Genomic DNA, 25,695 nt, shown 5'->3' with positions numbered 1-25,695 from the left:
TCAATGAAATACTAGGAAAAAAAAAAAAAAAAAAAACACACACACACACGCAGGACGCCAGTACCACACAAGTAATCTAAAAAATAATTTTTTCAGCTGCCCCTTGAAGTAAAACTCTTACACTTACGTAATGTTTAATCAACACCTGATATGAGGTCCATTGGGCAACAACTGAACAGAGGCATTGACAAGTTCTCAAGAACCAGTTTCAGCACAAGTTTTCTGCCAGTTCTCGCATGTGTAAACGGATCAAATTAAAAACAAACAAAAAAAGCACACATCACACTAGGATTTTGGGATGGTCAGAAATGTCAACCAACACCAATTTATCCAATTATCGTCATGCCAACAATAAAGGGTTCTTTTCTAGATTAGGTTAACCAGTATTAGAGGAAAAATATATGTCTAACCAGCCCCCCCCCCAAAACTACCCAACTTTGTACAGCTCATTAAGAGCTTGTTTGAAGAACACCAAGAAAGTAAACGTGTTAATCTACAAATTATTAAATATAGAATGACTTTCCTTAAACAACATTAATAGGCGAATAACATGCATTCACGAAAGTACCTGACACGAAAATAACCCATGTAGTTGAACAACGCTATACACCCAACGCACAAGTCAAGGCCACAAGGTAAAAAAGTAAACATGAATGTACTAAGTATACTCCACTTTAAACTATTGAACAGTTGAGGAAATTTTCCAATAAATATGCCTTCAGAAACTAAGTACTTGCCCTTGCACTAAGGAAGTAGGAAGTGCATCTAGAGTAAACGAGAACAATGGAGTAACTATTAAGTACAGCGACGGGACCCGAGACAATAAGCCCTGCATGCCTTTTTGGTAATCATGAACAACGATTGTACAAAAAAAGAAAGTAAGTCGAAGCTGGAAGACAAGTGGCTAATTTACAGGGTCAAAGACGACTATGGATCAATCGTAATAAAAGTTGGAGCGTGTCTTGTATATACAGTGGCTCCAGATCCAACGGTGGAGGGTAGCGATTGCTATCCTGTCGCTTCTTTGTTATGCCCTATGCGAGGAAAAGTTATTCAACAGGCTGCTTTGGAAAGACGACATGGCCGATTCCTGTCCTTTAAAAGCTATATATACACACAAATACTCTTTAAAGTTTGCATTTGCTAGTTGGGGAGAGCCCATTTGAACGACAGTTTGTTATTCAGCGAAACAAGAACAGAGCACTATCAGCACAGCCTCCCTGAGGCCAACGTAAATAAAATGGATATTCTGAATAGACAGAATGTGTGCGGGCCCCACATGAGTTAAAAACATTGGATACAAAATGTTTACTAAGTCGTCGGCGCCCCCAAAACATGGCGTGAAGGCATTTTGCCAGCTATTGTCATGTCTGGCAGCTAACACCCTCCCTTCGCCGACACCAATCCTTGCAGCGCGTAATCATTAGTCAGCAGCAGGTCAGTGGCTGCTCATCAACCGGCACTTACGACTGTTTCTTGCTCCCCCACCTCCTCCCTCCCCTTTCCGGGGTTTGTAGTTTTCAGAAAACTGCTCCTGGTCAACGGGAGTAACATGCAACAGAAAAGGACCCTCCCCGTCCTGTTATCTAGTTTTAAATACGTCACGATATAAACGGCTCATCGCAGAGTTCCTATTAGGAGGCTTCTATCACCGAAAGATGCATTAAAATCACAGGCTGCCAAGGTCATCTACGGACACATCCCAACAGCCACAACATCCGAGCAACAATCCACGTAGAAATTAAACTGCTGTTTCAAAAATAACTTGCGCACGGAGGAACTTCCTTTCTGGATTCTATCAGTGAGAAGATAAACATTTAACTCAGAATAAACACCGAATACCGTGCCAGTTAGTTCTACATTTAAACCCCTTCCAAGAAAGGAATAGCAAAACACGGTAATTAACAGGCTCCTTGTGGTTCTCGTGGGTAAGTAAACATGGTTTTAAGGATCCTACTGTGTGCTCCATGGCAAAAGATAATTCACGTTTGCAAATGTCTCAACAATCGCCCCTTACACCGGAAGAAAGCCTTATCAATAAAGTTTGCATTAAAACCGTCCCCTCACCATATCCTTGTTATCGGGATTTAGGAGTGTAATCCAGCTGGTGAAGGGTAGGCGATGCCAAGGGTTCGTGGGAAGAAGCGGGGCTTTTGGTAGCAGCCACTGTACCCGCGCAAGCAGCAGCCAACAAGTGTCCAGGGACGAGAACAATGATCAAGGAGAGAAAAAAAACTGGCTTGTGAAAGAGGATCTGAATCACTGAACTTTGAATAGCTGCTTTGCATAATGTAAAGGCTTCAGCCCTCAAGGTCCCAACATCCCATCCTACCTCTGCGAGATTGCAATCCTGGGAAGGCGTGGAGGTTAAGAAGGAAGTGGGGGAGGGGCATGGCTGAATGGGCATTTTAATAAGCATCGGGGTGTTCAAAGAAAGAAAAGTAAACTGATTGTATTTAGGGCGCTACGTGGTCAAAAGTGCAATATAGCTAGTAAAATAAGGACGGGGTAGATACACCGAATAGTTGGAAGTATTTAATTATTTCATGAAATTAGCCTTTGAGGCTGAACTTAGGTACTGTGGGTGGGGTTATTTTATTGCCGATTTCAGATTTATAATTATATGTTTGAACGATACAGTATGTTCACAAAAGGCTTTAGCAGCTCTACTAGGGCATTTATATGTATTTTTGAGCATCACTGGGGAGCCGCATTAAATAGGGAAGGCATTGGTATATCACCAATCAGGTGGGTGAGGTAAAAACACAGTGTGAGTAGTCTAGGTCGTGGGTGTTTATAATACTCGGCTGAGGAATAATATTAACAAACTGCAGTTAGATAATTCGTGCGGACAGGTGTCGTGGCGTCGAATACTAGGTTGGATTCGGCAACGAAAAAGGTATGTGGTGATATTCGGGACTCCCTGGCATCAAGTTCAGAATCCACCCCTGCTGCACGTGTCACCCAACCCCCACCCTTCTTAACGCTGGAACAATTTACCTGCTGCCACCGCCCTCATGCACACAAGATACCTCCCCACGACCACTCCCTCGTCTCCTAAAAAGCAAGACATGGGCTCCTTTACTTTAGGTTATCTGAATATATATGCCTCGTGCCTACTCCCAGAACATGCCCAAATTACATAGAAATAGGAAACAATAACCCCGCGTAGATTCGCTCCAAAACTTGACAACAAACGTTTTTTTACCTAGACTCTGCACTCATACTACCGCCTGCTGAACCCCGGTCTGGGGGTGTCGGAAGACCGCGGCGGCTGGGTGCAGATGCATGCTCCGTCCTCTCGCAGCTGTTGCTACAGCCTCTCGCCCCTTCCTCCCCCCCTCCCTCTCTTTCTACGGGGCGCGCTCCCGCCGGGCCCGCTACGCACGCGCTTGCGAAGGGCCTCTCGCTTGACAAACTGTCTCCCAACGACTCCCTTGGTCCGCGAGCACAGGAGACTGCGAGGTGACGTCACGTGGCCTGCGATCTAAGTCAACTTCTTCACCCGGAAAAAAAAATAAAAAAATATAGATGAACATTTACGAAAACTCCTATCTCGTCCAAAGGCAGTTACACCGAAAAGCCACACCCTCCTGTTGACGGATCAGATTGTCAATTAAATAACCCTCTCGCACACTATAAAGTTTTAGTTCCCGTCGGAAGAAGCTATGTAAAGAAGAGTTCGTTGAGGTAGTCGCGCACGCGCCCCCTGCGGCGGTTGCTTGGAGGCAGTTGGCCGCTCGCACGTCCCTAGCCGCTTTCAAGTGCCGCGTAGATGAGGGAGGAGTGAGTGGTGGACAGGTAGAGGGAGCCGACTCTAATAGACCACGAACCTTATCAATGTGTGCTTCTCACGTGCATCCGATCTGTTGTCTCAAAGACAAAGAAATGGCCCGTTTAGAACGGTTGTAGTCTGTGTACTTCTTAATGCTACTTTCCACTGTATTCGTTCTAAGAGCATGGATAAATTCACAACATTTTGATGGTGTGTTAAGCAAAGCCAGAGGGTGTACACAAATACATCATGGCTCCTTATACGTCTCTAAAAACAATTACTGATTTATTTCTGTGACCTTACAATTTGAGCATGTAGCCCAGCACATGAATAGAAAGACCTGCACTATGTGGAAAGGTAATACATTCACATACATTGTTACATCTATTTCGGTAATTCAAAATATGAAATTATTGTTTAATGTTTACAGCAAATATCGTTTTGCAGGTTCCTGGTCTTGCACGTTACTAGAAGCACAATAAATGCAAATCCAAAACTCTCTTGAAACTATTGTGTCATAAAAACCACCAGAGACACATTCACAAAGAACCTTGGTGGAATTAGATGGTTATCGGAGATCTCACACACGTCATTTGGGTAAGCACATTTATTGAATGTTCTAAAACAGATAGTTGATTGACGCGTTCTTCACGAGATTTTCACGAGTGTTATGGATTGTACACTCAAAAATCATGTTTTTGTAGGGTGTAACACATTTCACTTACAGCAGCTGTCAACAACCAAACCAAACTAAAATGAGTTGCCCACCTTTCTCATTTCTGTAGTACAACAAAGCCTCTGTGATGATTGTAACTGAAACCAATAAAATACGTTTTTGGTCCGTTCATACCTATGTAAAATCTAAGAACCAACATATTCAGCACAAACGTTATGGATTATCAATTTCCAAAATGTAAACACAGTATTATGATTGCATGCCCTCAGAGTTTTCTAGAGACATTTTCAAAATGATGGATATGTCAGAAAGAGTGTACACTTGACTGTATAAACACATATTTCCATACACGAGGAATGCCCAGTAATATCTTTGACATTGGCACAGTCATGATATACAACCTTGGACATATTATTTAGGAGCCCGTAAATGACGGATAAAGAAAAAGAGATTACACTATGGCACACAGTCACCTTTTCACATGCTTTTTGAGGAAATTGAAGGCTAGCACCCTCAGCGTAAGTCACATCCCCACTTCCTCATAAACTTGATTCTTTTCACAAATCATCAGAAATAAAAGATCACTACTCTTGTCGCTCATACCTCAACATCCCATTCAAGTGATAACAGGCAGCACTTAAATGTAATATCTGGGTAGCCTTAGACTTATCCTAGATTTAAAGTAAGGGACCATTAAGGTAACTCATGCACATACAAATGTCTATTTTCTGAAGCACTACTTCATAGCCAAGATAGTTTTTTGTTATGGAGAGTTGATGCATATTGAACCCAACTTAGAGGTGCTTACTCTTGACCTCGGAAGAGTGAAAGGCAGAGCGGACCAATCAAAAATCTGGTTCACATTTTATGGTATCTGACAACTCGTGCATTTGCGAGGAAAAAGGGTCAGGTACAGCACCAAAAGCACCCCCACGGGTGTAGAAATTAAAGAAACTCACACTTACTCAGACATATGGTACCAACAGAACTCATGCAGATAATCAAAATTTGAACACTTCACATGTCATTTTATCCAATTTTCCTCAGATGGAATTCCCTTAGAATTAAGCCTCTGTCTACAGTTCCTTTTGTAACATTTCTGTAGTGCAGCTAGAGTGAATTGTTATTCCAAATCCCACTCACAGTCAAGATAGTAGAAGGTTCAATCGAGTAGTGCATTAAGCTCAAGAGAAGTAAACAGAAAGAGCTTGGGCATGATTTCAAGATTTAGTTTTGAGCAAAGGGTCCAACTCAGAGACTGCACAATGTGTGAAAATATCTTAAGCCATGTTCCATTTCACGTTTTACATAACTGCAATATGGAGGTTGCAGTGTGGTTTTGTATGTAGATGTGATGTGAGGAGGATTGAATACTTATTATAAGCTACATATCTAATCATAAATCCTGCACAAAGTGTTACTGTGTCCAACATTGCATTGCAACATGGAGCACAATAAATACAGACATTTCCTGGAAGAATTTGGAGGGGGAAAAAGTTGGAAAAGGAGATTAATACGTTTTACTGGTTAGTGAAATAAATCCCCCCTTATACACATTCCAAACTGGAAAACACACACAGGGCTATTCACAAAAGTAACTTAAACACGTGAGTAAATTTATATGTGTAGTTTACTTTTACACTTTTGAGAAACTGTACTAATTTTAACTAGTCAGAAATTCTGAGTATAAAGTTACTCAGAAGTGTAGACTTAAATGTCTCCACCCCCTTGGTTTTGGAAGTGGAGTCAAAATAATAATATGTAATGGCCATATAATTACTACATGTAGCTTACAGCCCAGTTATGTCTGGCCGAATCGGGGGGTGGGGGGGGGGGGGGTAGAGTGTAGTTTCCGAGTGTAGAGAATCTGCATGGTAGGGAATAGGCGATCTCCACACAAGAAGTGGAACCTCCATTCACAGGGCAGAGACCTCCGAATTGTAATGAATAGCAGACCTCTGCATAGCACTTAATAGGACATCTCTATGCACCTTAATGAAATCAGACACCTGACACACATTCTGTATCAAATGCATAAATACCACCCACTCCATAAATTCTGTTTCTTTCCTGTTCAGATTTGGGATTGTGCAGCCACCTCTGCGTCTGAGAGGCAAAAATGCTGCTTGTGTTGAAGAGGGGGAGAACTTTCGAGCAGAAGACAGCCACTGTGGGCATATTTGTGGCCACATACTTCAAGCAAGTACATGGGCTGTCTTCTTACCCCCTCAATGGAACCCAGAAGGCAGCCTTATGAAATAAGTTGTTAATGTATTGGGTAGGAGGTACATACCATGAGGGACTAGAATTAAAAATGGCAAGCTAAGTGGAGGTGGGGAAAGGAGAAGTTCTCCAGGACTGAGCTGACTAAAGTTCTTCCTGGAGGACCAACTGGAGCCCATCTCCCTCTCACCTCCCCTCCCCCATCAGAAGGACGTCCTCTCCACCCTTGTGAATAGAAGTACAGTATAGACTCCAGCATGCGTAAATGTAACTTGTGGTGTTTACCATTTTATATTTTCACTATAGTTAGTATGTCTTTTCTATGTTTCAACTGCTGAACCAGCAAATTCACCTGCTGGTCATCTGGCCAACACTAGCTTAACAAAATGTATTTGATTTTACAAATACTGCAAAGGTCTCAAGGTCAATTTTCAGTTGTGCCTGGTCAAAACCTAGCCAGGTTGTTAATACATTCACCATCCTCAACTTTGCATAATAGATTAGACAAGAACACAGAGTCCTCATGGAACACATGGTCCTTGTGACCAATAACATCTTTCAGACACAAAAAAGCATAAAAGATCAGTCACCTAGAATAAACTTCTGCAACATTTGCAATTTTCTTGTGTTTATTATTAACGATTTCAGTGTCTCAACCACATAGCCTGCACATTGGGTCAGACTTATAAAGAGGTTGAGGAGTGCTAACAAGTTGTCCTTTGCATGTATATAACGCTGTTGTTTGTGCACAGTGGAAATATCTTTAACACTTGCATTCTGTAGAAGTGACACTCTCATTAAAACCTGATCCTGAAACTTTGAACTGCTGAGAGTGTTTGTCTTCATTAGAGAAGCTGTGTCTAATGTGCTTCACATTAGCTCAAGGTGCTGATTTATAGTCCAGTTTTGCGGCAGCTAACCTAACACTAAATATTATTATGCTGGATTTCGATTTTGAGCAATCCCAGGTGGGGAATCCTATAAAGTTTCACAAGAAACCAGGATTGATAACTTTGCACCCCCACCTGTTCAAGACAACACTAAAGTGGTGGCAAGTAAGATCATACCCTCCACCCAATCTCCTACTATCCATAGCTGACACGTTTCCCAGGTCCGTGTGTGTTAGGGTAAGGCAGTCCCACTTGTTTCTTCGAATTATTGGACTTGTAGCCATAGGTTATTGCTGGGTTAAATAAGATTGCAAGTTCTAGAATCCTACCAACAAAAACGACACTGGCCTAATTAGTCACACATGGACCTGGAAACTTTGACAGTTATGGCGCTCTAGCTCTAAAAAACAAACATGCCAGAACTGATCTATACATATCTTCACCCATACCTGCATTGTTTGTCTTCCAAGACATATATACCCCTACTAAACACCCTGTAGCAGAAGCCCTAAGATGTATATACGACGTGTTATTGTTTATTTTACTACTCTTCATACTGCAAGATTGTGTCAGATGGGGCAGTAGTCATTGCCACTGCAACAGGGAAGCACACAGCGTAGGTCTTATAATGCAAACCACTCACGCAGACAGCTATTAATTGTCACTCATATCTCACCTTCACACGTATACTGGTACTCTAATATTCAGTACTGTTTGTTTTTGTATTTTTAAGGCTGTATGTGGTCCATTCCACCACATGCCACAACACCGACCTCTGGTTCTAGAAGTGGAACTGTTAACGCGTCCCTTTATGATAATTTATTTCACATCAGGACTCGTTTTAGGCCAATGAATCTTTTGACCCAGTTGAGAGACACCGTAGGACGAGATAGCTAATCAATATATCAATCAATACATCAATAATGTCATCAATATTTATCACAACAATGCATTTCACTTTAGTCAGTCATTAATCAATTCAATGACCCTACCATGACTTTTCAGTCATGAATAACCACACCAGTTTAGTAGTATTTTATGAGTTTTATTCCCTATTAGTTACAATCTAAGAGCAAGTGCCTTAATCTCAATACCAAGAAACATAATAGCATAGTCACGATATGGCAACTTTGGTAAGCTTTCATTAAAGCAAGAATCTCAAACATCAGAATATAACACAGCATGAACATAGATCATGATTAGCAGAGTGTCGATATCGCGTCAGTTCAATAAAGCATAGTCTTGGTTGTTTGTCTATTTGCATCAGTTTGATGAACACCTGTCCTAACCACTGATTAGCATTCGCATGTTGGGCTTCTTGCAAAACAATTTAGAACACCAATTTGGAAAACATCTAACTAAGGTCTCTGTCAAAAGCAAGTAGTTGGTACCTAGAAAGGAAAAGCAAACAGACAAATTACGAAGGCATTGTCATAATTACCCTCCAAGGATTAGGTCAGCGCACAGGTTCAGTCTTCGTCCTCAGGACATCAATCAAATCGCCATCAGTCAGAACTCAGCTCTGGGGCAAAAAGGCACTTTCCTCATAAGAAGGTAAAGTGTAAATGGGCAATCTAAGGGTTTTAATAAAATCTCAAGTCACCAAACAGAGTGACAGAGTTTCTGGATAAAATCAATAGCATTCCCTAACCCGCCTAAATGACCTCTCTGTGACATGGGTTTTTATCCCTTTTTCATAGTACATTCCCCCCCAATTTTATTGGACATTCGCTAAACCCCACTATCTTTAACCTATCGTATAAAACATTAGGTAATCCTAATCTTCACCCCATATTGGTTTACAAGTTTTTGATCGGTCTTCGTAATTGACGTCTTCAGAGGTGGCACGTCCGGTGTGACTTCATCCCTTGATAATTCTTTGCACATCTTTTGGTCAGCAGTTCCATTGTCTTCACCGGTTTGAATGACCTTGTACATTACATTAATCTACACTGTTTCAATTCATTTATAACATTTATTCCATGGGCATAGAAAATATGCTTGTGAACGGATTTAACATGGTTACATTCGTCTTCCAAGTTTGAAGAAAAAGAACAAACAGGGTCATGGCCCCCTGTGAGTCAGCACACTGAAAAATAGAAAAATGCATTTAATATGAGAGCCAGGCAGCTAAACTCCGGCTCATGCTAACTTAAGGTCTATGAGGATTTCAATACAGATTTAATAACGCAAATGTTAGTATAAGCTCATTTGAACGTAACATAAACATTTTGATCACCATTGTTAGTTTGCGTATACACTGGTGGCCATTCTTCGTGGTCACAATTCAAGCGCACGTTTAAGCAAAGTCGCTATTATTATACTTTCTATGCGGCATCATCACACATTAATTCCTAAACGTTTCATGCTAATATAGATTATATAAGCTACACTCTCTCAGTCCCTCCTCTGATGACGTTCGTCATCACACAAACCTTTCCTTTTTGACCTTTCACTTTAATTTTTCACTTTACACATAATGCGCATTTCAACATCTTGTCCTTTTATGTGAACTTTCCCAAATTTCGTTGAACATTTTCTCCCTTTCACTTTCTTCATTTTTCCTGGTTCTCTTTGTCCAATTTCTTTTAATTTTATCATTAATTTTGCAATCTCCTGATAATCCTAATAGACAGGCCAGAACAATTACTAGTCCCCCTAAATTTTTTGCAAGCACCCCATTGCAAATATTACTAAACCAGCTCCCTACTCTGGCAATTCCTTTTCCAAATTTCTCCCACATTCCAGGTTCCTTCAAGTCCTTCAAATCTGCACTATCTCTAGTTAGGTTAGTAAGCATACCTCTAATCTTTTTACTATTGTCCGGTATAAATGAGCAACAATGACGCTCATTGAGCATCTTGCAGACTCCTCCACTCTTTGCTAAAAGAATGTCTGAAGCAAGCCGATTTTGAAGAGTCGTAGCTCTTTCCGCAGCAAGTTCAGTATCCATCAGGAGTATAGCCCCTGTAAAATGTGTCAGCATGTTATCCACAATAGTAGACAACTTTTGAATCTTCATGGAGTTTAAGATAACCCCTACTGAAGGGATTATGGCTCCAAATATGTCTCCAACGACAGCAGCCGCTGTCTCTCGTTTTTGTCTAGCATGTTGTAATTCAGAAGTTTTAGGTTTTTGCTTTAAGTCATCAATCTGGTAAATCTTTGGGAAAACTATTTCCAAATAACATGTCCCATACCATCCCTTAGGGAGACGGTAATATGCATTAAGTCCACAGATGTAATAGATCCCAGGGATCGTTGGATCCTGTCCATTTAACATGAATGTCCATTTACTCTGAAACAAAAACACATGCCTGCATTCACTCGTTCCCACAAATAAAGTGTCTTGCTCAGATTTTGGCCTATATATACAAAGCCTACCTACATGTAATGCGTCTATACCTAGTTTACCTTGCGTCTTGATTGCGGTGTAAGCATAATCATTTGCATATGTGCATTTCTCTAACCCTTTTTCTAATCTTTCTTTCAATGCTTTGCGTCTATCATCAGTGTGATCTAAAAAGCTTTTCTCTACAGGTGTCAATAAGCAGGTCAGATTGTTGCGGTGTGCATAAGCTGTCCCAAATGTAAGCGTCGGTTCAAAGAAGCCTCTAACTATTTTTATACTATGCTCCTTAGCTAACTTGTTCAGAAACTCAATCACAGGCACAAAAGAAAACACAACATCCAGATTTGAATAAAAGTATTGCAAATGCTCTTGATTTTAGAATCTTGTTAATAGCAAGCTACAGCTTATCCCATAAGTTAATGGAAGGCTATGATAGGTGACCCCTTCTTGCACTGATGAAGGAATCTTTGTACACACATAACAGTTTTTCGCATCCATGGTCTCAACATACTCATTCAGCAAGCAATAGAAGACATTAGTAGAAAGTTCCCCCTTTGAATTAGTTCCCTCATGCAAGTGCTTTGCATCCTGTTCAAACTTTTCCCACGGTGTTAATGTTGCAGTCTCAGGTTTTGAAGCAGTGTTAGTTGCTTTCTTATCCAACCACGGCATTCCCACAATCACTCCCACAATTATTATTGCACACACAATACCTATTATAAGACTCAACCAACCACACACTTAACCCTTCTTTTTACTACCTCTATTATAAGCCATGTCTGTAAAGAATCAGGTAGCAGAATAACAACCAACTTGAGGACGATAAAAAACTCTTTTTTTTTCTTTGCAGCAAAAGTTACTTTCTCTCTGTGTATATTTACAGCGTTTCACTCACTCCAGGACCCCTTTGTCAAATCAGGTTAGCAGCTTGTCATAATCAGGTTTCTCAAGGTCAAATCAGGTTATCAGTGTCTCATCCGGTAATTTATAAGTCTCTTTTCATAAGTTTTCAGCTTTCGATTTTTAACAAAGTCTTTTTCTTTGAGTTATTGGCCTGGCACTTCTCGATCAAAACAGAACGCTAAGAATTCTTGTTGCCATTCAGATGTCGTTGCATAAGCTGACTCAGGACCTGCGTACCTTCTGTTTGCGGTTCTCTTTCTTTTTAGTCTGCGTTCACCTTGCAATTCTCCTTCACTCAGATCTTCTACTCGAGATGTATCAGTCTCTTCTGTTATTGTTTCACCTGGTACGCTTCTTGCTCTTGCAGCCTGTTTCTCTGGCCAGTTATCTCCCTTATGCGTCTTCTTCCGATTTGTCTTTTCAGGACGGTGAACAGCACCCTCCTCTTGTAATATGGTGTTTTCTCTTGATGGAACTGCAACTGGCTCAGGGGATGCCGGAGTACTTTGGTCTCTTTCTATAATTTCCCCTTCTTCTTCTGGATCTGTAACGGGTTCAAGTTCTAACCCGTATCCGTCTATTTCTGGGAGAACCTCTCCTTGATTTAGTTCTCCTGCTGCCTCCACTGAGATAGGGAGACTGTCACCTCCCTCGAACTCATTCACTGTTTGAGGGACTAGGCTGTTCTCAGTGGGCTCTCCTGCAGTTTCAGTTCTCTCTTGGCTGTTTTCTAGCCATGATACTTCTCTCTCTGTGACTGTTTTGCCGGAAACTTCAAGTTCCTCATCAGTTGGGCACGTTACCTTTTTTGTGTGAATGGCATGTATCCAGTTTGGAACGCCTGCACATTTCACAGCAGTGGTTGCTGTCAAAATTACTTGATATGGCCCCTTCCAGCGTGGCTCCAAACACAACTTTCTCACGTGCTTCTTGACAACCACCCAGTCACCGGCTTGTAGGGTGTGACCTGGATCTCAGATCGGTGGCAATGTGTTAGCGTCTACCTGGTGAGAGAAAGAGCGAATCACATTAGCCAAGCCTTTGCAGTAGTCCAACCCCACATCATCCGTGATATTCACTAGAGCATTTGCAGGTACTGCGGGTAACCTCATAGCTCTTCCCATCAGGATCTCGTGTGGTGATAGTCCTTTCTTCTTATCAGGGGTGTTCCTCATTGACATCAGCACTAAGGGCAATGCATCTGGCCATTTCATATTGGTAGCTGCGCACATCTTTGCCATTCTCGATTTCAAGGTACCATTCATTTGCTCTACTAATCCTGATGCTTCAGGGCGGTAGCTACAGTGCAGCTTTTGTTCAATGTCTAATGCGGCACACAAGAGTTTAATCACCTCATTGTCAAAGTGTCTGCCCCTATCTGATTCTATAGAGACCGGAAACCCGAACCTGGGTATTAGTTCCCTAAGCAGTAGCTTTGCAACTGTGAGACTGTCATTTCTACGTGTGGGGTAAGCTTCAATCCAGTGACTGAAAACACATACAATCACCAACATGTACTTCAATCCTCCGCAAACAGGCATTTCAATTAAATCCATTTGCATCTTGCTAAATGGACCACCAGCTCTCCCTATGTGGCTTAAAGTTACCACAGTCCCTTTTCCGGCATTCATCTGTTGACAGATGATGCACCTGTGACAGGTAACCTCTGCCGCATGTCTGAACTTTGGGTTAAACCAATCGATTTTGAATGACCTGATCATTGCATCTCTCCCGAGGTGAGCCTGTCCGTGATAGAGCCTTGCGAATTGTGACAGAAGACTGTTTGGCAAAACTAATTTCCCCTCCTCTGAGACCCACAAGTCGTCAGCCCTCGGTACACATTGCATTCTTTGCCAGGAGCGTATTTCCTCTTTGCTAGCACAACCCTGTAGTGTCTTTAGCTCATCTAGTGCAAGGTTTAAGCATGTGTCATTTTCAGTTTGCGTCATCAATTCCCACTGATCCTTAAACGATATACAGTTCAATGCGCAAAACCTTGCGACTTGATCTGCATAACCGTTTCCCATGGACACAAAGAGGGTCATTTTGACCCCGGCCGGCGGCGGAAGCCGCCGGCCTGGCTGGAACCTCCAGAATACCGCTGCGCGGTCAAAAGACCGCTGCAGGTATTCTGGGTTTCTCGCTGGGCGGGCGGGCGACCGCCAGAAGGCCGCCCGCCCGCCCAGCGGGAAACACCCTTCCATGAGGATGCCGGCTCCGAATGGAGCCGGCGGAGTGGAAGGGGTGCGACGGGTGCAGTTGCACCTGTCGCGATTTTCAGTGTCTGCATGGCAGACACTGAAAATCTTGGTGGGGCCCTGTTACGGGGGCCCCACGACACCCCTTACCGCCATCCTGTTCCTGGCGGCCAAAACCGCCAGGAACAGGATGGCAGTAATGGGGGTCGGAATCTCCATGGCGGCGCAGCAAGCTGCGCCGCAAAGGAGGATTCCCCAGGGCAGCGGGAAACCGGCGGTACACCGCCGGTTTCCCGTTTCTGACCGCGGCTGTACCGCCGCGGTCAGAATGCCCAGGGGTGCACCGCCAGCCTGTTGGCGGTGCATCCGCGATCCCCGGCCCTGGCGGATTTTACCGCCAGGGTCGGAATGACCCCCAAAGTCTTGTGACTTAACGTGACCATTGCGTTTCACCACAGCAATTTCAAGAGGCAACTGAATCGCATGTAACAAATCCTTAATTTGTTCACCATTTTTCACAGGAGAACCAGAAGAGGTCATGAAACCTCTCTGCGACCACAATTGGCCAAAATCATGTACAATTCCAAATCCGTATCTGCTGTCAGTATAGATAGTGACTCTCAGATTTTCAGCTGCGTGGCATGCCCTAGTAAGGGCAATTAGCTCTGCCACTTGTGAGGAATATACTCTCTTGAACCAGGAAGCTTCGATGATACCAGCTATGGTACATACAGCATAATTGTCTCTCAGCATTCCGACTGAGTCTCTTAAACAGGATCCATCAACAAATATAATACAGTCATTTTCTTTTAACTGTGTATCTTGAATATCAGGTCGTGGCTTGGTACATAGTTCTGTTACCTCAAGACAATCGTGCTCAACTTCCTCTTCATTATTAACCTCAGTATTCTCAGCAGGAAGTAGAGTTGCCGGGTTCAACCCAGTACATCGTTTCAGCGAAACATTAGGTGACCCCAGTATAATTGTCTCATATTTGGTAAGACGAGCATTTGTCATGTGCTGAGTTTTGGTTTGAGTCAACAAAATTTCAACTGAATGCGGAACCATTACTGTTAGGGGGTATCCCATTACTATGCCTTCACACTGTGTGAGGCTCTGACCAACTGCTGCAACTGCGCGCAAACAACCCGGTAAGGCTGCTGCGATGGGGTCCAAGGTAGCTGAAAAATATGCTACGGGCCGATTTGCACCTCCATGGACCTGTGTCAAGGCAGACAAAGAACAAGCATCATGTTCATGGCAAAACAGTAGAAAAGGCTTTGTGTAATCAGGCATACCCAAAGCTGGTGCCCTGCACATGCACTCTCTCAATTCCATGAATGACTCAAGCTCTTCTTTGGACAAAGCTATGGTATACGGCTCATCCTTGATCTCTTTGCCTGTCAGCTTTATCAATGGCTTTGAGATAATTGAGAAGTGGGGTATCCACTGGCGACAGTAGCCCACCATTCCCCGAAACATCCTGACATCTCTCTTTGTTGTAGGGGGTTCATCTGCAAAATGGCTGTTATCCTTTCTTTTGATATTCTCCTGGACCCTCTTTCAATTAAGTGTCCTAAGTATTTCACTTCTTTCTGGCAGTGCTGCAGCTTCTTGGGTGACACTTTATGTCCATTCCTTCCCAAATGATTCAGTAAGGCAATTGTGTCATACTTACAGTTATCCCTTGTCTTGGATGCAATCAACTAATCATCAATGTACTGCACTAGAGTCAAGTTAAAAGGCAGTACTAAGGATTCTACGTCCTTTTTCAATATCTGATTGAAAATGGACGGTGACTCAGAAAACCCTTGAGGAATTCTGCACCAACTGTACACTTTATCCAGGAATTTGAAACTGAACAAAAACTGGCTGTCCTCGTGAAGAGGTATTGAAAAGAAGGCTTGTGACAGGTCTACAACGGTGAACCACTCAGCATCACATGGAACCTGAAACATGATCACTGCTGGATTAGGCACTATGGGGCAACATTTTACCACAATCTTGTTTATTTTCCTCCAATCCTGCATAATTCGGACCTTCCCACAGGGCTTTTTCAGACCCATTATCGGTGAATTACATGGGCTGCTCAACACTTCCTTCAGGACTCCCTGTTTCACAAAGTCTGCAATTATTTGTGATACTTGAATAAGAACATCCTGTGCCATAAGATATTGTGGCACCTGGGGAAACACTGCATTTGGTTTTACTTGTACTTTAACTGGTTCCACTCCTTTTATCAATCCCACTTCTTTTCCTGTCAAATCCCACACTTTCTCTGTCACAGTTCCCTGTAACTTGACAGGTAAGTCGATCACTGTAAGCATCGGGAATAATGTAATCAAAGGGTAATCTTCATTTGCAGTTCCTGTCTCTAACTCTGATAACTGACCATCATCCCCTTCATCATCACTGTTTGTCTGTACTTCGATTCCATCATTGGAACAGGTAATCAAACATTTTGTCTTGCACAGTAAGTCTCTTCCCAGTAGGGATACCGGACTCGAATCGCAGACTACAAACTTATGCAGTCCCTGGAAGTTGCCGATCTCAACCTGTACTGGATCTGTGATCGGATTTGTTAAGTACTGGTTTGCTACTCTGACCACCCTTTTGGTATGCCCTGAAAGAGGTAATTTCGGAACCTCTGCACTTCTAACTGTAGAGCGTGTAGCTCCAGTATCAACCAAGATTGTAACTTTGTGACCCATTACCTTTCCCTCTACATAGGGTCCCCTCTGATCTACCTCTAGGGACGCTGCAAGCCTGCACTCTTCGCTATCTGAGCTGTCATCCGACCACTCCTCATTCATTCCATCTTCACCACGCAATGGGAATTGCTGTACTGTATTATTTTGACTCATCACCTGACCTGTGACCTGCTGAGGAAGCATCACCTGTTGCTGTCCCATCGGAGCCATTGGTAATTGCATTTGCTGTCTAGGTACCATGGGAACCTGCTGTTGTACTTGCTGCATTTGCGCTGGTTGAACGCGCGGCATTTGCATTTGCTGCATGGGCTGTAACCCCTGCATCTGTACCATGTTATTTTGGAAGTTCGGGTTTTGATTTCTCAGTTTTGGACCTTTCATATTTTGCAATGTACCGACATTAGTGCTTTGTTGAACGACACCATCCTGCACCACTTTCGGGCATTCCCGCTTCCAATGCCCCACGTCCCCGCATGCGTGACATGGTGACATCCTTTTCATCCCTTGTACATCATTTTGGACCACAACAGTATTCAAGTCAGGACCGCGATTCACAAAACCTCGATCTCGACCTCTCGGTTGTGCCTGAAACACACCATTCACTTGCGGTTGCTACTGTATCATCTGTTGGACTCCATTTCCCTGTATTCCTGCCTGTGCTGCCCTTATCTGCATCACCATCACTTTCTCCTTTAACTTTTTCTGTTTCAGCTCAATTTCGTCACTACAGTATTTTGCATACTGCAACACCTCATCAATCGGCTTCACTTGCCAACAAATCAAATGATTCTTAATCATCTGGCTAACCTCTGGTCTCAGCCCTTCAACAAATCTGAACACAAGATGGTTCATGTCTTTCGGCTCAATGGTTTCAGTACCACTATAATGTTTGAATGCCTTTAACAACCTCTCATAGTAAGCATGTATTGATTCCTTAACCTCTCGTGAGGTCCGGTCGATTTTCTGCGACCTTCGGTGACACTTTCTGCTTCAAAAATTCAATCACTTTATGATAGTACTTCATCACCTCCTCAGAGGGAGCTCCGGTCACCTTATCCCTTGCCGGCTCCTTTGTCGGCCAGTCTACCCCTCTCTTGCACTCGAGCCACAAATCAGGCAGAACAATGATCTCAAGCAGGGTATTCAAGTCTTCCCAGAGACACTTTGCAAGTTTCACACACCTATCTGTTTGTTGGTACCACTCAATTGGTTTCTCCCTCAATCTGGGATAATCATTTGTGAAAGATAGGATGTCTCCTCTGGACCATGGCACATGAATTAAAACTCCACCAGCTGTTTCTCTCATTGGTAGTATTTTTACAGATTCCGTATCGGGTGAAACTTTAGCCTGACTCGACCCCGGACTGTCACCTTTCTCTTTATCTCTTTTCTTTGCCCATCTGCCTTCCCACTTTTCTAACGCTCCCCAGATTTGCTCACTTTGCAGTATTTCTTTTAAATGTGCTTTCATTCCGGCAGACCTCATGTGCTCAAAGTCTTTTGAACCAAAGTCTAACCTGTAACTTCTTTTCAAATGTTTAGTGTTCTCAATGTCAATGTTGTACTTGTCTGCTAGGTTCGCTAGTCTCTGATGTACCTTGCCTACTTCTTTAGTAATCTTAGGACACAGATATCTCAATTCTGCTTCTGTGTATGATTCCAATCTGTTTACCCCTATTGTTCCGTCCACTAGTTCAGCAGCTTCAATACCCAGTCTTACAAAATTCAGGTACTCATCTCTCCCTATCTTTTCCGGTTCTACTGCAGTCACTGTAGTCTTCTGTGAAGCATAGGTCTTCTCTAACCACTCATTCAACTGTTGTACTGTAAAACTTTGCAGTGAAATGTTCCCTGCGTGCATCATTGGCGACTGTGAAGCGTTCGTACTTATTGTCTGTGGGGTTAAAACCCCTAGCCCTGCCTGTCTCATTGCTTCCAGTGGTGCTTCAACTGGGCTAAGGTCTATTAAAGACCTTGGTTTCTCAGCCGCTTGTTCTCCTGGGGCCATTAACTGAGGGGTTCCTATGGACCCTCCTCGTAGCACATCTTGGGCCATTACTCCCTGATCACATACACCAGGCTTACCTTGAGCATTAAATGGTACCGGTGGACCAACAGTAATTGGTAACGATATTGCAGCAGGTGCCTGACCTGGTCCCAAACCTCGTGGAGCAGCGACTCCAAAGGTCTGATCCAGCGAAGCCGGGGCAGGTATTAAAGGAGGACCTCCTGCTGGTTTATATCCTGGTATCAGTTGTGGCTGTGGCTGGGGCAGTAATTGCAGAGTTGACTCAATCTGCACTAACCTTGATTTTGTATATATCGGGTCTGTCAGCACTATCATATTTGTAGTAGTCTCGAGTACCAGGACATCTGGATAGATTCTCTGTATCTGCGGTGGAGGTGTCAACTGTATCAGCATATCTTGCGCAGTGGGTACACTAACACCATTCTGTATCAAAGCTGTACCACTAGTCTGTGCTGTATCAGTAACTCCCTTCTCCTGCGTCTTGTTCCCAGGACCCGTACTAGTGCTCGGGACATTATCGCTTGCCGCATAAGGTGGCGGGCGATCATGTAATATTCGATCCATGAATTCTTCATCGTCTGAGTCGTCTTCCTCTTCCCAAGGTCTCTTAGTTTCTTTAGGCTTACTAGAGTCTTTGCCTGTTTTACAGGTAGCTTTCTTTCCCTGCGTCTCTTCTCCCTGTGCTATTGCTGGGAACAATTTCAATCCATCAACTATTCCCTGTCTCCACATTTTCCTCTCATTATCCCACCTAGCTTCTGCATAAGTCTTTTCTGCCCTTTTTATTCTTCTTTGGAATTTTTCTTGTCTCTGTTTAAGAGCCATTAGATCCCAAATCGCAAAAGACTCATACTGAGCTGGCCTCGGAGGTGGTTTCTGTACCCTTAACATCCACCTCAGATTTTCTAGCACCTTCGTATTGAATGTCCCATGTTCCGGGAAAGCTAAACATCCCTCTTTCTCTGTTAATTTGCGTCACTGTTTCATCCATAAACAAGGCGCAACACCTTTTTCCTCCATAACTATGTAAGCTGGAGTACCCTCAGGCGGTGTAGGCTCCCCTTCACTTGCCATAATGTGTGCGTCTCCTTTCAGAGCACTCTTAAAGGCCTTGACAAAATTCATCTTTGCATTTTCTCTTATTTGTATTTAATCAGAAAGTGACTTAGTTCCCAGGACACTCTTCACCCACCTTTCTCAACCTATTGCCCCTCACGGACGGCAGCCAATCCTTGCGCGACCCCTCTCGACAACTGAGCTATCTCAGCGCGGCACCACTGACGTCACACTCACACACTGCAGCTGACAAAGTCTTGCGACTCGTCCACCCCTCACTGGATTCACACCAAACTAATGCAAAATTTCTGCGAGCACCTTTAACAACAACACAAATCTGCCGGTTTACTACAGGAAGGGTAACACATTCGCTTCAGAACTTTACAGAGATTTCACTTGAAGACTCGGCCGCTACTCTCTCTTTCTCAGTTCCCGCATACGCAAGCAGAATTCGACCCGCAAATCCTACTCTCGACTTGTCAGTGGTTCGTCCTAGTGCACTTTAGAACTTGCCAAATCTCTATCAAAGGTTTCACACATACATTTTGACTCAAACTCGACTTGTCAGCCACGCCCGATTGACCTATTAAACCGCACAGATTACAACATAAACCCAAGTGTCTCCTACACTTGTCAATATACTCCGGAGTCTTAGACCACGACGGGTCCGTACATAAACAACCAACCACGTGGATAATTTTTTTGAGCACAAAGTGGCACACTCATATGGAGTACGCCGACTTCCCTACTCTCATACTGCGGAGTACGCCCACTCCTACTAAAACAACATTTACCTGGCCTAAATACACACAGATTTCACAATCACCTGCAAAAAGGCATAAGCTGAGCAAGCGCAAAACCCTATACCACACACGTTATGACGCCGAGAACATTCCCAACTCACTTAGGCAGGCTCCGAGATCCCAGGAAAGTCATGGTGAATTTAGAAACACATCATACCTCCAATTTGCATTATCTCAGAAAAACAATTTAAACAATGATTTTCCGTCCTAGGGCCCCAAAGGGCCAAACCGTTGCTCTGCTACCAGAACTGTTAACGCGTCCCTTTAGGGTAATTTTTTTCACATCAGGACTCGTTTTAGGCCAATGAATCTTTTGACCCAGTTGAGAGACACCGTAGGACGAGGTAGCTAATCAATATATCAATCAATACATCAATAATGTCATCAATATTTATCACAACGATGCATTTCACTTTAGTCAAAGTCATTAATCAATTCAATGACGCTACCATGACTTTTCAGTCATGAATAACCACACCAGTTTAGTAGTATTTTATGAGTTTTATTCCCTGTTAGTTACAATCTAAGAGAAGTGCGTTAATCTCAATACCAAGAAACATAATAGCATAGTCACAATATTGCAACTTTGGTAAGCTGTCAGGATACTTCAATTTGATTTCCTCAGAAGCAGAAGATAACTCCTCAGTCCCGACCCGAGCTACTCCCAACGAATATTAATCCTTCGTGCTGAGTACCCCGGAGGGGGAAAGGGGAATGGGATGGTAGAGAGACTGCCACAGAGATGATGAACGCCAGTACTCAGTCTGCCTCTTCACATCTAAGATTGAATACAGCACCTGCAAGAGTCACAGTCGCAATTACTAGGGACATACAACATCAGTTTTTCACTTTCTACTCTCAACACTTAATTCTCTTTAATTCTATTATTTCTTCACTCACCCTGAGTTCTCTGTAGCCGTGCCTCTCTCTATAAATGATAGCTCTTCTTAAAAAAATGCTTATTACTGATTCTGGAAGAACTTCTCAACCTTTGTTAGAGATTGGTTTTAAGTTGCTATATATATATATATATATAGTTGGTGATAATGCGTTCTTCAAATCAGCTGATGTTATTTAATTTCTCCTGTCTTATTGTGACTTCTGTCAATACTTGTATTTGTAAATGCTTGTTTATTAAAGTTTGTTTCTCCTGTCTTACTTCAACATTTGTTGATAACTTGTATTTGTAAATACTTGTTTATTACAGTTAGTTTCTCCTTCCTTACTTCGACATCTGTCGATAACTTGTAGTTGTAAATGCTTGTTTATTTAAGTTTGTTTCTCTTTTAAACTCTATTTTGGTTTATTACCATTGAATTTGTAAATGCTTATTTGTTAACAGTTCTTTTCTCCTTTAAACTTGGCCTTCGTTTATAACCTTGACAATTGTAGATACTTGCTCTTTTAAAGTTTGTTTTTTCTTTGACTTTAATATCTTAAACAAGAACCTTGTAAACATAAGGTTAATTCATACATTAACTCTGTAGCCTTGCCGACTTCCACGGGAACGGTCTACTATCAAACTCTTTGAATAAACCTAGACAATATTTATCCTTTTTCTGTAATATAATCTTCAAATGTAATTTTACCTCACAGGAGTTTCTGTTCTGAAGCGCGCTCTCTCTCCACACAGCTGATTCCTGTCAGACCTCAGTTGAAGTGCAAGGCTTCCAGCTGGAGAGCTCGTAACCTAGCAACCAACCGATTGCAAGACTAGAACTATAACTAACCTTCAGGACTCACAGCGGCCATCTTGGATCTTCTCTTCTTGATTCTTCCTTTGAAATAAGCGCAAGATTACTCTGCAAACCTTCTTCCAGTTTGGGCTTTGCTGTCTCCACTGATGATATTGCTTTTCTTTTCTCATGCACTTCTTTGATTTGACTTGGCAAGTTTGTGTGGTCATGACAGTACTCCCCCTCAAGGAACAGTTCTCCAATTTAGGTTTGCTTGGGTAGGTTCTATGAAAGTTTCTCACTAATCTTGAAGCATGTACATACTCGTGCGGCTCCCAGGATCGTTCCTCTGGACCATAACCTTTCCAATCAATTAGATAATAAAGCTGGCCATTACGGATTTTGGAATCTAAGATTTGATTGACATCATACTCTTCTGCAGAGCTAATCTGGATAGGAATTGGAGGGGAGTTTTGACGTAAATTTGGAGGACTGATCTTTAACAAGGAGACATGGAAAACAGGATGTATCTTTAGATGAGCTGGCAACTGCAATTTAACTGCCACTGGATTGATCATCTTGCCAACTTTGAATGGGCCTATAAATCGTGGCTGAAATTTGCGATTTCCTTTGAGACGTAAATGACGAGTGGATAACCAAACTTTGTCTCCTTTCGAATAAATGGGGCTCTCTCTTCTTTTTCTATCAGCCTGAGTCTTATATGAGTCTTTTGCTTGAATGATTTTTTTTGTAGCCCTAACTAACGTGGTCTGCAAATCCCTCACCATCTCTTCTACTGCAGGCACTGAAACATCTTCTTTACCCAACATTACATTAGGATGTCTACCATGGTTCAGATAAAAGGGGGTGAACCCAGTGGTGGAATGAACAGCATTATTGAAAGCAAATTCAGCTGCCCACATCAACTCGGGCCATTCCTTCTCTTTATCGAATAAATTGAGTCTTAAATACTGTTCTAACTCTTGATTCACTCTCTCTGTTTGCCCATCGGTTTCTGGATGGTAACTGGTAGAGTAACGAGAATCAATTCCTAATCTTTTACTAAAGGCCTTCCAAAAGCGAGAAACAAATTGGGACCCCCTGTCTGAAACTAGAATTTTTGGGATACCATGGGCGCATACTATGTGTTGTGTAAACAACTGTGCAACCTATGGGGCTCGAGGGATTTCTTTCAAAGGAATGAAATGCGCCATTTTAGTGAAAGTGTCTACAAAAACTAGGATAGTGTTAAAACCTTGGCTACTAGCGAGGTCCACTATAAGATCCATAGTAACAGTATGCCAAGCATGGGGTGCAGTGGGCAAAGGTCTTAACAGACCTTGTGAAGCTGTTCTATTTGATTTCCCTCTCTGACATTTGTCACAAGTTGACACATATTGTCTTATCTGAGTTTTCATTTTTGGCCACCAAAATTCTCGTTGTATTAGATTTTGAGTCTTTTGAATTCCTTTGTGTCCAGCCAATTGATCGTCATGATAAGCCTGAAGAATTTTTTTTTTGCAGCTCCACAGTCGGAACATACAGTGCACCTTTAAAGTATGGCAAACCTTTTTTGATTTCTCTTCCTTGGCCTTCTTTGGACCACTTCAGCATTCCTTCGAATGTTAAGTTTTCTTGAATTTCTTTGGTTAAATTTTCATACAATATGGCAGATATGAACTTCTCTTGTGGAATAATCAATTCTTTTTCTGGAGGCTCTTTAACTGCACCGATATCAATTCGAGATAGAGCATCTGCCTTCCCATTTACTTTTCCTGGTCTGAAAGTGATAACAAAATCAAAGTCTGCAAAATATAGGGACCAACGCAGTTGTCTAGCTGTTAGAGTTCGAGCTGATTTTAAAAACTGTAAATTTCGGTGGTCCGTGTAAACGGTCACTTTATGCTTAGCTCCCAAAATGTAATGCCCCCACTCACGAAATGTTTCTTTGACTGCCAATAGCTCCTTATCCACAATTGAATTATTTATCTCTGGTGGTGTTAATTTTCGAGAGAAATAGGCCACTGGATGTAATTATCCTGTATCTTTATGACGCTGGAAAAGGATACCTCCTATGGCAACATCTGAAGCATCTGCCTCCACATAATATGGCTCATCTGGATTGAGGTGGAGCAAGATTGGAGCTGAGACGAAGGAATTCTTCAAAAAATTAAAAGCATTTTCAGCTTCTTTTGTCCACTCAAACTTCACTCCTTTCTTCAACTATCGAGTAATGGGTGTAACTGTTTGAGAAAAATTGGATATGAATCTTTGATAAAAATTAGCGAACCCCAAGAAGCTCTGGATCTCTTTGACATTGCAAGGAGAAGGCCAATGTTGCACTGTCTTTATCTTGGCAGGATCCATACTAACTCCTTCTGGTGACAAAATGAATCCTAAGAACTCATCTCGTTCCACATGAAATGCATACTTCTCCAATTTTACATAGAGATGGTTTTCTTGCAACCTTGTGAGGATGGATCGAACATGGGAAATGTGTTCCTGTAGATTGTCGGAAAAGATCAAAATGTCATCTATATAAACCATGGCAATCCGGTCGAGGAATTCTCGTAATATATCATTAACGAAATGCTGGAAGGCAGCGGGAGCATTGCATAACCCATAAGGCATCACTTGATATTCAAATAATCCGTATCGAGTCCGAAAAGCGGTTTTCCATTCATCCCCTGAAGCCACTCGAATCAAATGATATGCTCCTCGCAGGTCCAATTTGGTGTAGATTCTAGCATCCTTTACTTGATCTAATAAAACTGACACTAAAGGCAGTGGGTATCGATTCTTGATGGTAACCTGATTGAGGGCTCGATAATCAATGCAAGTTCGAAGACTCCCATCCTTCTTTGGTATGAAAAATAGTGGGGATGACACTGGAGATTCAGAAGGACGAATAAAACCATTAGCAAGATATTGATCCAAATACTCCTTTAAATGTTGATTCTCTGCTTCGGTCAATGCGTATATTCCTCTACATGGCAATATCGCACCTGGCTCCAGTTCAATTTTGCAGTTGTAGGGTCGATGTGGTGGCAATTTCTCAGCCTCCTTTTCATCAAAAACGGTGACTAAATCCTCATATTCTTTTGGGATATCTGCTGTCTTTAGTGCACAGATCACTGAAGAGTGTGATGATAAACAGGCCGCTTGGGACTTGGTGGACACTTCCACTCCATCATGAAAGCAATTCTCTTTGCAGTAAGAGGAATTCATCTTGATCGTTCTTTTGCTCCAATCAATTTGTGGATTATGTTCTGTAAGCCAGGGCAGACCCAAAATGAGTTGAAATTGTGGAGCATCTATCAAATTAAAGATTATCTGCTCCTGATGTCCACCAAAACCTTGCATCTGAATTGGTTCGGTCTCATGGGAAATGGGTCCTGAAGAA

At 42.5% G+C, this 25,695-nt stretch overlaps 1 protein-coding gene across 2 annotated transcripts in view; it reads right to left on the bottom strand.

Moving 5' to 3' along the window:
- ZNF217 (zinc finger protein 217) overlaps positions 1-3,348 on the bottom strand; it is a 145,651-nt gene extending 142,303 nt beyond the window's left edge. Inside the window, exon 1 of one of the 2 annotated variants that reach the window (XM_069243625.1) lies at positions 3,209-3,348. The gene's annotated coding sequence lies outside the window, so the exon portion shown is untranslated. Of the gene's footprint in view, positions 1-2,067; positions 2,265-3,208 lie in introns of those variants that run through there. The other variant, XM_069243626.1, reaches the window with a different exon arrangement.
- Between the last annotated feature and the right edge of the window lie 22,347 nt (positions 3,349-25,695).

The sequence above is a fragment of the Pleurodeles waltl genome, chromosome 7 (assembly GCF_031143425.1).
Source record: "Pleurodeles waltl isolate 20211129_DDA chromosome 7, aPleWal1.hap1.20221129, whole genome shotgun sequence".
Lineage (NCBI taxonomy): Eukaryota > Metazoa > Chordata > Amphibia > Caudata > Salamandridae > Pleurodeles > Pleurodeles waltl.
The sequence above is the reverse complement of the archived record's forward strand: the minus strand, read 5'-3'. Positions and strand labels throughout refer to the sequence as shown.